Genomic DNA, 16504 nt, shown 5'->3' on the forward strand with positions numbered 1-16504 from the left:
CTCAGTATCTCAGCTACGTTTTGTTTTAGGTACATTTCATCCCATTCCTTCTTCAAAGAAATGTCATTTCATCGTTGTGGGCATGGATTGAACCTTCTAAGATGTTTCTAGCAGATGATGCAACAGCTGTGAAATATAAGTATCTATATATAATAACAGTGATTCAGATCCTTTTTGTTTGTTTGTTTTCTTTTTTGAGACGGAGTCTAGTTCTGTCGCCCAGGCTGGAGTGCAGGGGCGCAATCTCGGCTCACTGCAACCTCCGTCTCCCAGGTTCAAGCGATTCTCCTGCCTCAGCCTCCCGAGTAGCTGGGACTACAGGTGCCCACCACCATGCCCAGCTAATTTTTGTATTTTTAGTAGACATGGGGTTTCACCACGTTAGCCAGGATGAGCTCGACTTCCTGACCTCAAATGATCCACCCATCTCAGCCTCCCAAAGTGCTGGGATTCAGGCATGAGCCACTGCGCCCGGCTCATTCAATTTATTCTTTGGAATATTATCATATATTTTAATGGCCAGAATGGTTTGGTTCTTTTTTTCTTTTTTCAAAACTATAAGACACAGTAGAATAGCAATACTAAAGAGGGTTTAATCTAGAAAAGTAGAACAAGATTGCAGATCTAAAATATTGCTAAAATTTTTTTGAGTAAATTATATTCCTAACTAATTTCCAATCTGTTTGACCTCACTTTTGAAGTTGTTGTATTAGCACATCTATAGGAGAATATTTGAGAAATATATGGGGTTTTTTTTGGAAAAGATCTGAGGATTTGGGTTATTTCTTTAAAACATTTAAAAATCCAACAAAATAGAAAAAATTACTTAGGAATCGAAAAGTTTTGCTATTTATAAACGCTTCTATAGTGCTTCTAGATTAAGCACTTTTTTCATTTATTCAACAAATACCCAAGTGTCTAAGTTGACCTTTTTTTTTTTTTTTTTTAAATTTTTTAAAAGGTAGATCAGGAAACAGAGAAATCAAGATTCCAGTGATGTCATTCTTACTTTGTGACATTTACCTTGTTGTTCCTCTTAAAAATGAACTGCGTGAACTGTGGTGAGCTTCTCACTGGGCCTCTGGGTTAGTCCCTAAGCAGACAGGTTGTGATGGAACTAAGGTTACCCAGAGCTCACCTTCTGAGATCAGCGTCTGCTTTCTAAACCTTTTTTTCTTTATTTTTTGAGACGGAGTCTTGCTCTGTCGCCCAGGCTAGAGTGCAATGGTGTGATCTCGGCTCACTGCAACCTCCGCCTCCTGGGTTCAAGTGATTCTCCTGCCTCAGCCTGCTGAGTAGCTGGGATTACAGGCACGTGCCACTGCGCCCAGCTAATTTTTGTATTTTTAGTAGAGACGGGGTTTCTCCGTGTTGGCCAGGCTGGTCTTGAACTCCTGACCTCAGGGGATCCACCCATCTTGGCCTCCCAAAGTGCTGGGATTACAGGCATGAGCCACCGCACCCGGCCCTTGCTTTCTAAAACTTTCTAAGGTCTTAAAGTTGTTTTTAAAGCGTACTCCTCATCACAAGGCTTCATTTTGGTATTTCACAAGTTTAAAAGTGTGTGAAGGGTGCAGATTCTTTCCAAATATTGCATACGTGACTCGAGTTTAGTGAAACACCTGTTCCCAAATTCAAACCCACCAACTCCAATGCAATCCATTGCCTGCCTTGGATGTTTTCCTCCTCATGGTAAATTGTCCTATTTACATTTTGAAGATGTAGAGGTATTATTACTCCATTTTCTCTTGTTCCATTCCCCTGTCCACATCCTCAACCCCAAATCTACCCCTAGAGCCATTTTTGTGATCCTGCATGGACAGAGGACATTGGTGGGTCCTCTGCAACTTCCAAGCTAAGGAGAGATTAAAAGACCAAAAGAAAACATTTGGACACTGGCGTATCATTTTATCCATAGAACAAAATGCTAGCCATTATCTAAATCAGCAGAGCAGCACACCAACACCTTTCGCCCTTCAAAATGAAGCAAACTTCTGGAAAACATCTTCATTTTTCTTTGTACCCTCTAGCTCCAGCAGATTTGACATCATCAGCTCTGTCTTGTCCCTACGCTTTGCAAAGAGCCCAGGAAGCGGAAAACTCTGGAATTCTGAGACACTCATTGATCATTTGAGCGTGTTTTGACTGTTGTCCTAGAAGTCTGGAAACTAGGGTTTCGTTCTTGGCTGTGCTGACAGTTATAACAGGATGATGTGAGGCTCTCTGATTTCTCTGGGAGCATGCTTCGTAACTCTGTAATTAGTGAGATACTCTCTAAGACTTATGGGAGATTTTATTTATTTATTTATTTTTTTGAGAACTTTTCTGAGGAAAGGATTCTTCGCAGCCCCAGCCATATTTTTTTTTTTTAATTTTTATTTTTTGAGATGGAGTCTCACTCTGTTGCCCAGGCTGGAGTGCACTGGCACAATCTTGGCTCTCTGAAACCTCCACCTCCTGGGTTCAAGCAATTCTCGTGCCTCAGTCTCTGGAATAGCTGGGATTACAGGCGCCCACCACCATGCCCGGCTAATTTTTGTGTCTTTAGTAGAGATGGAGTTTCACCATATTGGCCAGGCTAGTCTCAAACTCCTGGCCTCAAGTCATCCGCTCATCTCTACCTTCCAAAGTGCCTGTGATTACAGGCATAAGCCACCATGCCTGGCCCATAATTTTGACCAGGGTATTTGAAAAGCCTGAAGGGAGAGTAGCCCATTAAAGATTCCAGATGGGGGCTGGGCTCAGTGGCTCATGCCTGTAATCCTAACACTTTGGGAGGCCGAGATGGGCGCATCACCTGAGGTCAGGGGTTCGAGACAAGCCTTGCCAACATGGTGAAACGCTGTCTCTACTAAAAATACAAAAATTAGCCAGGTGTCGTGGTGCATGCCTGTAATTCCAACTACTCAGGAGGCTGAGGCAGTAGAATCACCTGAACCCAGGAGGCGGACATTGCAGTGAGCGAGATCCTGCCACTGCACTCCAGCCTGGGTGACAGAGCGAGACTCAGCCTCAAATAAATAAATAAATATAAATAAAAAAGATTCCAGATGGGTTGGGGGAGTTCCACTTCTATCTGCCCTTAGTGCTATCTCGTGAACTGCAACTTGTATTTCATGACTGTCAACCCGGGATACGAGTCAGCGCCTCAGTCTTAGGAGTCTGCTCTTTCTGAAATGTGTCCAGGCCTCTCTCGAACTGAATACACAGGGCTTGCTTGTCCTGCTGATTTTGGCAGCCTGGTTCATATTTCTCTCATCCATTGTGTAAAGAAATTCTGCCTGAATTGCTTACAGGCTATTCTAGGGCTATAGCCAGAGTCCAGTCTTTTTTTTTTTTTTTTTTTCCTTGTCCTGCCTGTCTCTCTTTCTCTTTGGAGAAGGGGATCAACAGAGGAAGTGGATCAGTGCTCAGAAAAGTGGTTCCTTTTAGGATGCTCTGTTTGGATCCTGGTGTCCCCGAGTCACTTCCTGACACGCCCTTGAGCTCTGGTGCAGGGGACGCTGGTCCATTAGCCACATTGTCTGTGGTGCATTTTTACAATCCCCTGTCATGTCTGCGTGCAGTGCGGCAGGCTGCACATTGGAGCCAGGATTTAGAGAGTGGGCCCTCTCCCCTCGCCCTTCCCTACCCCCACAGGTCTCAAGCTAAACAAAAGCCATGCTGTATAAAGCCACTCATCTCATCCCTGACTTTACTGGCAGGGCCGGGTCCCCAGCAAGAGCCTGAAAGATATGTAAACACCTGGAGGAGCCTTTGTGCTTGGGCCTTGCGTTGTGTAACTAAGGGATGTTGTGTGGGGAACTGAGGCTCCCAGGACCAGGTCCTCATTCAGAGAACAGGTCTAAAGAGGACCCTGCTTCAGAGACGCGGGTTGCACAATGCCCAGACTACTGCGTGCTCTGCAAGGAAACCAGCCAATCTGGTTTTTTGTTTTGAGGGGGTTGGGGATGGGCTGCCCGTGGGCATAAGAAACTTCCAGAAAATTAAAGTTTTGTTTTCTTTCCTTTTTTAAAAAAATTATAAAATTAGTGAATAATTTATTGACCAAACCTGTAAAGTACCAAACTGTTTTTCTTTTTTTTTTCTTTTTTTTTTTTTTTTGAGACGGAGTCTTGCTCTGTAACCCGGGCTGGAGTGCAGTGGCCGGATCTCAGCTCACTGCAAGCTCCGCCTCCCGGGTTTAGGCCATTCTCCTGCCTCAGCCTCCGGAGTAGCTGGGACTACAGGCGCCCGCCACCTCTACTAAAAATAGTTTTTTGTATTTTTAGTAGAGACGGGGTTTCACGGTGTTAGCCAGGATGGTCTCGATCTCCTGACCTCGTGATTCGCCCATCTCGGCCTCCCAAAGCGCTGGGATTACAGGCTTGAGCCACCGCGCCCGGCCCAAACTGTTTTTCAGAAGAAGCAGAAGGGCCAGGTGTGGTGTCTCCCACCTGTAATCCCAGCACTTTGGGAGGCCGAGGCAGGAGGATCACTTGAGGTCAGGAGTTCAAGACCAACCTGGCTAAACATATGAAAATTAGCCGGGCGTGGTGGTGCACGCCTGTAGTCCCAGCTACTCGGGAGGCTGAGGCACAAGAATCGCTTGAACTCAGGAGGTGGAGGTTGCAGTGAGCTGAAATCGCGCCACTGCACTCCAGCCTTGGCGACAGAGCGAGAGTCTGTCTCTAAATAAATAAAGAAATAAATAAATAAGCAGAAGCCGCCGAGCTTTCCTCCTTTTGCTGTTGAACTGACCACGTGCAGTGCAGTCTTAAGAAGGGTTTGTCCCGAATGCTGTCTTGAACCTGATGGTCTCTGGGGGTGGGGTTGGGGGAAGTTTTCGTATAGCATTTGTTTTTTTGAGGGTCATTGAAAGTTCATCTCATGAACTGGAAGGGGTCGTTAAGTAAAAGCCACCTTGTAAACTGTGGCCACCCTCCTCTTCTTACTGTTGGGGAGTCTTGGTTCCTCTTTATTGGGTCTACTAGGCTACAGCCATGCCAAGGATAGCACAGGGACTGCTTGAGCAGGGGCAACAAGTGGCCCACTCTGCCCCACAACCTCCCGCAGCTTCCAGGACAGCCTCCACCACGGGCACAGCCGACTCTGAGCAGACGCTGCCTGGCTTTCCCTCCATCGCCAACCTGGTGATCCCGAGTCAGGAGCTCTGTGACTCTCCTCTACTCTAGGAAGACTGTTCCCATGCCAGGCACACGAGCTGGCCTGTCTTGGATAAATTCGATACCCAAGTGTGTGAAACCACCCTGTTCTTCACTTTGAACATCTTCGGGCTCCCTTGTGCCAGAGTGACCTGAAGTGCCTTGATGCAAGATGGGCCTCCGGTGGCAAATTCTCAATTTCCAGATTGGAGTCACTGTTCTGAAAACCAGACCTCCGAACTCCAGACAACTGCATAGACCCATGGGGCTGTCCTAGAAAGACAAGGGAATGGATTTGTTCAGTGCAATCGCTGGGACTCACTCAGCCTGGACGATGAGAGTAATCCACCTGAGAAAATGGGCTGGGAGGCTGGCCTCGCACAGTGCACAGAGGCTAACAAACCAAGCTTGTAACACATCAAACCCTTGGCAAATGACAGCGGGTGTTTCCATTGAGCACATGCTCTGTGTTGAACTCTTTGGAGAGATTTTCTCCCTTGACTCAGAAAAGCTCTGGAATGTGGGAAGATCACTCCCCTTATTTTATGGGTAGGAAAATCATGGGATAGAAAGGGTAAGTAATTTGCCTCCAACAGGAGTTCAACATAAGGAGGGGCACCAGGTCCCTTTTGCTCCTCCCAGAATCCTGCTAGGATCACAGTGGCCGGCAGGCAAGACCCACTCAATAGGTTTGGTTGAATACATGAAGGCCAGTGTTATACTGCTTTGAACATAAGTAGGTCCCTTTTTCGGAGGAGAAACTGAAATCACCCGTCAGAAACAGTGGCTTCCAATCTCCCCTGATTCTTGTTAGATAGCAGGTCCTGGGAAACTGCGAGGCAGACAGGATGTGTCTGAAGATCCTCAGAGGCCTGAGGACAGACCCACAGAACACTGAGATCTTCAGCTTCTAGGGACGCTCTTCTGCAATGTCCAGTCCCCGGCCTTCATTCAGTCAGCATCTGCGTTAGTTGCCTGTAGCTGCTGTAACAAATGGTTATTTGTTATTTCCAAATAACAAATATTATTTGTAAATAACATTTAAATAACACGTTAACATGTAAATAACATATGTCATTCACGAATGGGTATTTGAACTTGCTTGCCTCCAACAGCACCCACGTATTCTCTTGCAGCTCTGGAGGTCAGAAGCTCGCAATCAGTGTCACCGGGCTAAAGTCGTGGTGTTGGCAGGGCTGGTTCCCGTAGGAGGCTCCAGGGGGAGAGTCTGCTTCTTTGTCTTCTCTCGCCTGGGAGTAACCTGCATTCCTCGGTGCATGGCCCTTTCCTGTCATCACTCCAACCTCTTGCTTCTGTCATCACATCCCCTAACCACCTTTTGTCAAAAAAGAGGAGCTGGCTGTCCTTCGCTCTGCAGAAAGATGCAGTTTAGAGGTTACAGCAGGGGAAAGGGCTCTTGGGGTCAGATGAGACAGGTGAAGTTGGGGAGTTTTTCTCCTCTGCAGAGTTCACTAGTGAGCCCCAACTGGAGATGGGGCCCGCAATCTTGGCCTTATGTGCTGAAGGCATTCATCAACGGAGCTTGGCCTCAGTGATTGTGCGTGTACCTGATACCAAAGTATTTGTTAAAGACATAAGAAACTGAAGAAATTCTTTTACCTAAGCCCAGGGCAGTTTTATACATGTCTTCTAATCTCAGAGTCAGGATGACTCTGGTTCCTCGGACCCCAAGGTGAGGTGAGAGGGTGACTTTTGTCATTGTGTGATGAATGTCCTGAGATGTGTCAGCGTGAGGGCTTCATGCAAGATCTCTCAGCAGGGCAGGGAGGAACACCCTCTTTCTATATCGCTTCTTGCTACATGGGGCCTTTCTGCAATGGTGGAGTGTAGTAAAATGACAGGGACTCCTGCTATTCTGCCTGTTTTCATTGTAAAATTATAAATGAAGGCATTTTCATGACAGTATTTCTACCCAATGAAAGGCTCTTTTAAGAATGAAACTTCAGGCTGGGCGCGGTGGCTCACGCCTCTAATTCCAGCACTTTGGGAGGCCGAGGCAGGTGGATCATGAGGTCAGGAGGTCGAGACCATCCTGGCTGACATGGTGAAACCCTGTCTCTACTAAAAATACAAAAAGATAGCCAGGCGTGGTGGCACCTGTAGTCCCAGCTACTTGGGAGGCTGAGGCAGGAGAATGGCATGAACCCAGGAGACGGAGCTTGCAGTGAACTGAGATTGTACCACCACACTCCAGCCTGGGCAACAGAGCGAGACTCCGTCTCAAAAAAAAAAAACAATGAAACTTCAGAAACTTCAGAGACTATGGTGGGTGAGTAGCAGGAAACAGCTTTCTCTCAGCTCCCAATAAATTATACCAAGTAAGTGAGCAACTAATCCAACTATGTGTGAAGTCAACCCTTTCCTTAAGAGGTTTACAATCTCCTTGGGGTGACAAGCTGTGCCTGAGAACAATGAAGTCCCGAATGTGGCTCTGGCTCACTGGTTGAGGAAGTGGGGACACTCAGTCCCTTTCTTCGAACAGAAGACAGGAGGGCTGTGCCTCTTAATTGGATCAGGGGGCTTGGAGCTGCCACTTGGGTTCTGAAAATGTGATTGTGGGTGGCACAAAGGGATGGAACTTGGAGCTTAATTCACTTCACTGCTGCTCTGGCCAGCACTCCACACTGTCAGTTCCATCCGAGGCTGGCTGCCCAGGCTGTTTGTGACACAGACCCTGTTGCACGGTTTCCTTATAGAGTCCAGAGGCAGCTCACTCCTCCGTTACGTCGCACATCTGTGAAGAAGGGGAAGGAGAGGCAGCGGCATGGCTGCCGGCCGCATGGACGGATCACCAGCAGCTCCGATGAAGGCAGAGGTTTTAAACTACAGTTGTGTCTAAGATGAAGTTTGGGGATTAGGTGTCTCTGCTTTCCATTACCCCAGATAGAAGTGTGCTGGCAGAATGTCTGCCCTCGGAGCCAGCTGGCTGGCCAAAGGTGAAAGGAGAGGCGGAGTAAGTAAAAGAGGCGTCTATCCATCCACTTTTTCCATCAGCACGGTCCTCTAAGGTAGACTGCTGTCCTCTCTGTCACGCCCCCGGAAACTGAAACTCTGGGATGTGTTGAAGTTACCCAAGGACACGGAAAGGCTTGTCCCCAAGGGCCTGTCCTAGATTGTGAGACTGTTGGTATATCTGCTCTCAGCACTAACAATAAAAAATAGAAAAGAAAAGCCCGCAGTGTGATTCTTAAATTTGAGGGAAATGCTGTATTGGCTTAGGACTGATAAATAGATTTTGACATCTAGATAGAAATATCCCAAATCAAAGTTGTCACCTTGATTTGTCATTTTAAAAAGTCCCATTGTTTTGGGCTGGGCGCAGTGGCTCACGCCTGTAATCCCAGCACTTTGGGACGTCGAGGTGGGCGGATCACCTGAGGTCAGGAGTTTGAGACCAGCCCGGCCAACATAGTGAAACCCTGTCTCTACTAAAAATACAAAAATTAGCCAGAGAGAGAGAGAGAGAGAGAGAGACAGACAGACAGAAAGAAAGAAAGAAAGAAAGGAAGAAAGAAAGAAAGAGTCCCATTTTTGTCAATGGATGCCCCATTAAAAGTCTTTGAATTGTGCTTTGCACGATGGAACTTAATGCCTGTTGAAGGTGTGACCAGTAAGAGTTCCAGCTTGATCCTAGAGTCTGAATGGCAAGCATGAATTTTCGCTGAAGACAGACAGCTGTAATGTAGTAAGAAGGGATGCTCAAGTTGGGCTGAAGTTTGCAAATCAATACAATGTGTTGGCTTGCTGGGAACTTCCCTCATTTTGTTAAGGATTACATTTCTACATGGTTTGCAGACTAGATGTTAATCAGTGGCTGTTGGCCAGGGAGGCCAAACCCTACCAGCAAATAAATGCATTTAAGATGTTAGGGAGTGACCAAAGAGGAATATGTATGCAGAGACCTGGAAAATATGAAACCAGTTAAGAACTCAAAGGTCATTTTGTTCAGGGCAAAATTCTTGTGCATGGTGCTGACAGTTTGCCCTCTGGGTGTTTTCAGAGCTTAAAGGATCAAACTTGTCCACATGAAATATGAAATGTCTAATACAGAACCCCATGTACCCCGTCAGACCAACCTTTTTGCCCTGTAATTACCACGGCTCCAGCTTCACGTGGGATCCCACCCTGTCTATTGCTCTTGCATAGGCGTGGCCTGGCTGAACATCTAGAGGACCCTTTGAAGACGTCTTAGGGAATTAAACAAAACAGAATACTTAACAGTCTATGCAAAGGAGGGGGAGGATTATCCTTCTCCGTATCTGAGATGGGTTCCCAGTGGTAATGCAACTTTGCTACAATGCAGAAATCTCACCAAGGCTTCTGATGTCACTGTCAAAGTGGACTGCCGTGCTAAAAGGAGGACGAACTATGATCTTCCACTTTCTTTTTTTTTTGGAGACAGTCTGGAGTGCAGTGGTGTGATCACGGCTCACTGCTGCCTTGACCTTCCAGGCTCAAGCAATCCTCTCCCCTCAGCCTCCTGAGTAGCTGGAACCACAGATGTGCACGCTACGACTGGCTAATTTTTAAGTTCTTTTTATAGAGACAAGGTCTTGCTGTGTTGCCCAGGCTGGTCTGAAACTCCTGGGCTTACGTGATCTTCCCTCCTTGGCCTCCCAAAGTGCTAGAATTACAGGCGTGAGCCACCACGCCTGGCTGATCTTCCCTTTGTACCAAATTGGTTATTTTCTTGCAGCTGGACAGGATAGAGTAGGCACTTACGTTGTGGAATGGAGACCTTAAGAACCATGAGTTTTGGGCTGGGCGTGGTGGCTCACGCCTCTAATCCCAGCACTCTCGGAGACTGAGGTAGGCGGATCATGAGGTCAAGAGATGTAGACCACCCTGGCACACATGGTGAAACCCCATCTTTACTAAAAGTATAAAAATTAGCCAGGCGTGGTGGCAGGCGCCTGTAGTCCCAGCTATTCGGGAGGCTGAGGCAAGAGAATCGCTTGAACCCTTGAGGTGGAGGTTGCAGTGAGCCGAGATCATGCCACTGCACTCTAGCCTGGTGACAGATTGAGACTCCACCTCAAAAAAAAAAAAAAAAAAAAAGAAAAAAAGGAAAGAAAAAAAAAAGAACCATGAGTTTTGCCAAGAGACGGATTGTGAAGAGGCGATAACTCAAGAAGATGAAGTTAGAATTACTTCCATCTTCCAGTTTCTGGCCCCCACAATGTGACAAATGTTGGTATTTGTCACAATGGTACTGGGCCCCTGGTACAGTTTCCTCATTCAGCTGCGGAACCCTGATGCAAATAGGACCCTGTGTGCCAGGCCCTCATCAACTGATCCTTGCCCCTCAGAATAAACCTGAGCTGTTTAGAGTCCTGCTCCACACTAAGTCTGAGCTGATACATTCTTTTGAGCTAAGGTATTGATGACTCTTAATGGCTTAATGTTATCCTTCTTTGTTGAGCTTTGCATGTAAAAGAAGCCTTTAATGCCTTCTAACTGATACCAAGCAAGCAAATCCTGTGGGAATTCCAGGCACCAGGGGAGATACCATAGTTTTGGGCAGAGGTATCTTTCAACACCTAGCACAGTGTGATTTGTCCAATAATAACTGTCAGCTGATGTGCAGGGTGGCCAGCAAGTCTGGCAACATAGAAGTGATTTTATCATGTAAGGAAATTAATATCAATACAGCACTTCTGCATCCTCTGACGTTTCTAGACTTCGTGGCCACCCTGAATTCTGAGCGTTTACCAAGTGTTGTCATAAGTGCTCTCACTTAATCTTCCCAACAATCCTATGATGTAAGTATTATTATTTATCATCCCTATTTTACATAGGAGGACAAAGAGGCTTAGAGAAGCTAAGTTGAGGAATTAACTCATCGCTGGTCTGTAGCTTTGACCGAAGAGCTGTGTTGCTACCTTTACTTTCTTTCTTTTTTTTTTTTTTTTTTGAGATGGAGTCTCCCTGTGTCACCCAGGCTGGAGAGTGCAGAAGTTGCTCGCTACAACCTCCACCTCCTGAGTTCAAGTGATTCTCCTGCCTCAGCCTCCCCAGTAGCTGGGATTACAGGCGCCCACCACCACGCCCAGCTATTTTTTTTGTATTTTTAGTAGAGACGGAATTTCGCTATGTTGGCCAGACTGGTCTCGAACTCCTGGCTTCAAGTGATCTGCCAGCCTCGGCTTTCCAGAGTGCTGGGATTACAGCCATTGCACCCAGCCACTATCTTTACTTTCTACTGAGAGAGACTATCCCTCCTCAACCCCAGATAGAAACTGAAAAAGGAGCCTGAGGCCCTATGTCCCCAGGCTTTTGGATTTCTGTAGAGTATTTTCCACTGGTCCTTTCTGTTGAGTGGTTGCCTTGCAGTTTCTCCCTTGTAAGGCAGCCTGACCATTAAACCCTTCATCTCAAGAGGTTGTTTGCCCAATATCGCAAGCATATCAGCACTGGGGTGAAAACTCACAGCCGTAGATGCTCAGGTCTGGGCATCCTCCTGAGTAGCTGGGACTATAGGCGTGCACTATGCCCAGCTGATTTTTTTGTGGCGATAAGGACTCTCTGTGTCGCCCAGGCTGGTCTCTAAGTCCTGGGCATAAGTGATCTTCCTGCCTTGGCTTCCCAAAGTGCTGGGATTACAGGCATGAGCCACCGCACCTGCTTGATCTTCCCCCTTTACAAAATTGGTTATTTTCCTGTAGGCGCTTACGTGTGGGATGATGACTTTAAGAACCGTGAGTTTTACCAAGAGATGGATTGTGAAAAGGCAATAACTTGGGGAATGTTCTTGGCAGAAGTAGGTTAAGTTTAGATTTGATCTCTTGTTGGTCATTAATAGGCTTGAGGAGCCTAGCGTCATCTCCAATTTGGAAGCTCTGGTTTAAAAAAATCCCCTCCCGGCTGGGCATGGTGGTCACGCCTGTAATTCCAGCACTTTGGGAGGCCGAGGCTGGTGGAGCATGAGGTCAAGAGATGGAGACCATCCTGGCCAACATGGTGAATCCCTGTCTCTACTAAAATTACACAAATTAACTGGGCGTGGTGGTGTGCACCTGTAGTCCCAGCTACTTGGGAGGCTGAGGCAGGAGAATCACTTAAACCTGGGAGGTGGAGATTGCAGTGAGTGGAGATCATGCCACTGCACTCCAGCCTGGCAACAGACCAAGACTCTGTCTCAAAAAAAAAAAAAAAAAAAAAATTCTCCTCCCATAGCCAGGTGTAGTGGCTCATGCCTGTAATCTCAGCACTTTGAGATTACAGGCTGAGGCCAGAGGATCACTTGAGCCCAAGAGTTCAAGACCAGCCTGGGCAACATAGAGAGACCCTATCTCTACCAAAAAATTTAAAAATTATATGGCAATGGTGGTGCATGCCTGGAGTCCCAGCTACTTGGGAGGCTGAGGCAGGAGAATCACTTGAACCCAGGAGTTTGAGGCTGCAGTGAGCCGTGATGGTGCCACTGTACTCCAGCCTCGGAGACAGAGCAACACCCTGTCTCTTAAAAAAAAAAAATTAAATTAAATTAAAAAAAGAAAATCCCCTTCTAATGCAGGAGGAGGATGTGGTTTCCTATTGGACAGACTGCAGGGAGTGGCCATTTCCTTTCAGACTGCCTGCCTGCCCACACACTTAAGCACATAACGGATTTCAGGCCCCACGTGGAGGCTTGCTACCCTGAATTATGTCTAGGCTGGTAAAACTCAAACCAAACTCATCACAAAACACTTAGTCCCATAAAAGAACCCCTCTTTTTATGATGGAGAAATTAACCAGTCTTGAGCAGGAGAGGGTAGGGAAACTGCCGTAAGATATAATTATAACCATGGTAATATTAATAGAGGTACACTCTGCATGCCTTTTGCCTTTCGTCCCAGATCTGAGAGTGGCTGACTGGTTAATTAACGTCAGCAAGTGTGATTGGCCCTGTTAGAACTGTACATGGATCTAGAAAAAGAAGCAGCAATGCTTTGTCTGTCTGTTTTTCACCGTGAGCCCCGTCCTACTTTGTCTGGGGGAAGTGGAAGTGGTGGTCTTAGCCTGGCTCACTCCCCCTTTTGGAGGTTGAACAGAATTAATAGGAAAACAGAAGTTTTTTTTTGAAAATTTAAATTCGAATTTTTGGCCATGCGCAGTGGCTCATGCCGGTAATTCCAGCACTTTGGGAGGCTGAGGCAGGCGGATCTCTTGAGGTCAGGAGTTCGAGACCAGCCTGGTCAATATAGTGAAGCCCCAACTCTACTAAAAATAGAAAAATTCCCCGGACGTGTTAGCGGGCACCTGTAATCCCAACTATTTGAGAGGCTGAGGCAGAAGAATCGCTTGAACCCAGGAGGTGGAGGTTGCAGTGAGCCGTGGTCATGCCACTGCACTCCAGCTTGGGCGGCAGAGTGAGAGACTCCATTTCAGAATAAATAAACAAATAAATAAATAAATCTTTTTTTTTTTTTACAGGCGAGATCTTGCTCTGGCACCCAGGCAGGAGTGTAGTGGACTGATCCTAGCTCACTGCAGCCTCGAACTTCTGGTCTCAAGCGATCCCCCTGCCTCAGCCTCCTGAGAAGCTGGGACTACAGACACGTGCCACCATGCTAAGCTAGTTTTTAACTTTTTTTTCTTTTTGTAGAGAAGGGGTCTTGCTGTGATGCTCAGGCTGATCTTGAACTCCTGGGCTCAAGTGATCTTCCCACCTCAGCCTTCCAAAATGCTGGGATTACAGGCATGAGCCACTGTACCCAGCCACCCATTGTATTTCTTAGGGGTTGTGAAGGAGACTTATGAACTCTCTGTGATATCCAAGGTTAGGCTGGGTATTAGGAGTCACTGTCCTGAATTCGTCTTGCACCTAGCACACCCTGTGAAACCAAACATTCCCGTGTGGCATAAAATAGGTGGCCCCACTCTGTCATTACTATACGTGACATCCTTCAAGGGACGGCAGAACAAACTGAAGCATTTATAACAAAGCAAAACTAAATGAAGATCAAAATAACTTGCCTTCTGAGAGGTGGCTACTGGACTTTATTAAGGCATTTACTGGACAATGAAATATCAGTCATATGAAGGCAATAAACAGGAATATGAATGCTGCTACCTACCAGGAATTGGCCAATAAAGTCAAATTTCCAATTTAATTTAATTTAATTTAATTTAATGTTAAGTTCTGGAATACATGTGCAGGATGTGCAGGTTTGTTACATGGGTAAACATGTGCCATGGTGGTTTGCTACATCTATCAACCCAATACCCAGGTATTAAGGATCGCATGCATTAGCTGTTTATCCTGATGCTCTCCCTCCCTCAACCCCCTGACAGACCCCAGCGTGTGTCATTCCCCTCCCTGTGTTCATGTGTTCTCATTGTTCAGCTCCCACTTATGAGATCAATAAAGTCAAATTTCTAAGCGTCTGAAATTCCTCTTAAAAATATATATTTATATAAAACATCCCTAGAGTTGGAAGGATGAGTAGAGCAATGCTAGGTACAATTCAGGTTTTCATTTGTCATTTTTTTTATAGCAATTGTCAGTGCTATAAAAAGGCAAGAAGGAAAATCATCCTTATGAAGAGAAATGGATGCCCGCCAAGGGCTGGGATTTGATCCTTCAAGTTCTCTTTTCTTCCTTTTGGAATCACTGGGTTTATGAGAGAAAGTGTTGAAAAATATGCAGAACGTGTGAGATTCGTCGTCTTTGTCCTAATGTTCACTTGTTACACAATACCAGACCAGGACCTTACTTCCTTCGTGCTGGTTTTCTCCTTTCAAGACGGTGGAATACAATGGTAATTATAGCTTGTGGGTCCTTTGGCAAAGGGAGTATTGATAAGAATATGTTGTCCATGGTGGCCTATTTTGTGACCCCCCCCAAGGGTTGTTATTCCAGCCTAGGGTGAGGCCAAATAGTTGGACAGTATTTGAAAAATGTCACAATGCAACGTGCTATTTGACTCAATGTCTAAATGTACTCTTGGTATCCAGAGTGGAATATCGGTGGTGTGGACATCAGCCCCAAACAGACTCAGGGGATCCTCAGAAAAGGAACATGTTGGGCCGGGCATGGTGGCTCATGCCTATAATTCTAGTACTTTGGGAAGCCGAGATGGGAGGGTTGCTTGAGGCCAGGAGTTGGAGAACAGCCTGGGAAACATAGTGAGATCCTGTCTCTACAGAAAAATTAAAAAAATAGTCAGGCATGGTGGGGTCTGCAGTCCCAGCTACTTGGGAGGTGGAGGCGGGAGGATCGCTTGAACCCAGGAAATCAAGGCTGTAGCAAGCTATGATTACACCACTGTACTCCAGCCTGGATGACAGAGAGAGATCCTGCCTCTTAAGAAAAAAAGAAAAAGAAAAAAGAAAAAGTTTATAGCTTAATGTGATCAAGGCATTGACCCCCAATAATACCAATAATAGGATCAGGTTAAAGTCATATGGCAGATGGCTACAAAAGTGACTATTTATGTTTGGAGAATGTGTACCTGTGTCTGTCTTAATGGACTGCAAGCATTTACTTGTGTGTTCACTTGACATCCCAAATCCAAATGTAAATTAGTTTAGTGCCTGTATTCTTTTCCTTCTTCCATCAGAGCAGATATCTGAGGCTCAATATTTGGGTGGGGAAGAGAATATATATTTGAGATAGAGTCTTGCTCTGTCACCCAGGCTGGAATGCAATGGCACAATCTCAGCTCACTGCAACCTCCACCTCCCGGGCTCAAGTGATTCCCCTGCCTCAGTCTCCCGAGTAGCTGGGATTATAGGTGCCCACCACCACACCTGGCTAATTTTTGTGTTTTTAGTAGAGATGGGGTTTCACCATGTTGGCCAGGCTGGTCTCAAACTCCTGACCTCGTGATCCGCCCACCTCGGTCTCCCAGAGTGCTGGGACTACAGGCGTGAGCCACTGTCCCTGGCCCAGAATATTTTTTAGGATTGCCCTTCCTTTAAATAGGAAAAGGCAGTGAGATCCACTCTGATTTGCTGTTTGGATTGGAGACCAGCTTTGACAGGGTCCCAAAAAGTTCAGGGCCCTGTTCTCCCTTGGTGAGGCAGGTGTAGGGGAGTGTGCTCTCTGTTGTGTAAACAGGTTTCTGTTCTGTTTGGTGCTTGCCTCATGCTTTCCATGGAGCCCAGAGAGACTGGGAAGAGCCCTTAGGTCCTTGTTTCAGGGTCAATCAAGGCCTGGCCTCTTACGCAGACCAGTCTCCCAAAGCGTTCAGGCCAGGGCTGCAGTCAGCCGTCACGTAGGACTCAGATCTCCGACTCTCCTAAAATCTGAAGGTTTTAGAATCCTGGGCAGGCAGACGAGGGAAATACTTTCTCCTCTGCACTTTCTGGACGTGTGTTTCCATGTGAGTAAGGCAGACTTGTGTGTATGTACA

Source organism: Macaca fascicularis, chromosome 9 (assembly GCF_037993035.2).
Source record: "Macaca fascicularis isolate 582-1 chromosome 9, T2T-MFA8v1.1".
Classification (NCBI taxonomy): Eukaryota; Metazoa; Chordata; class Mammalia; order Primates; family Cercopithecidae; genus Macaca; species Macaca fascicularis.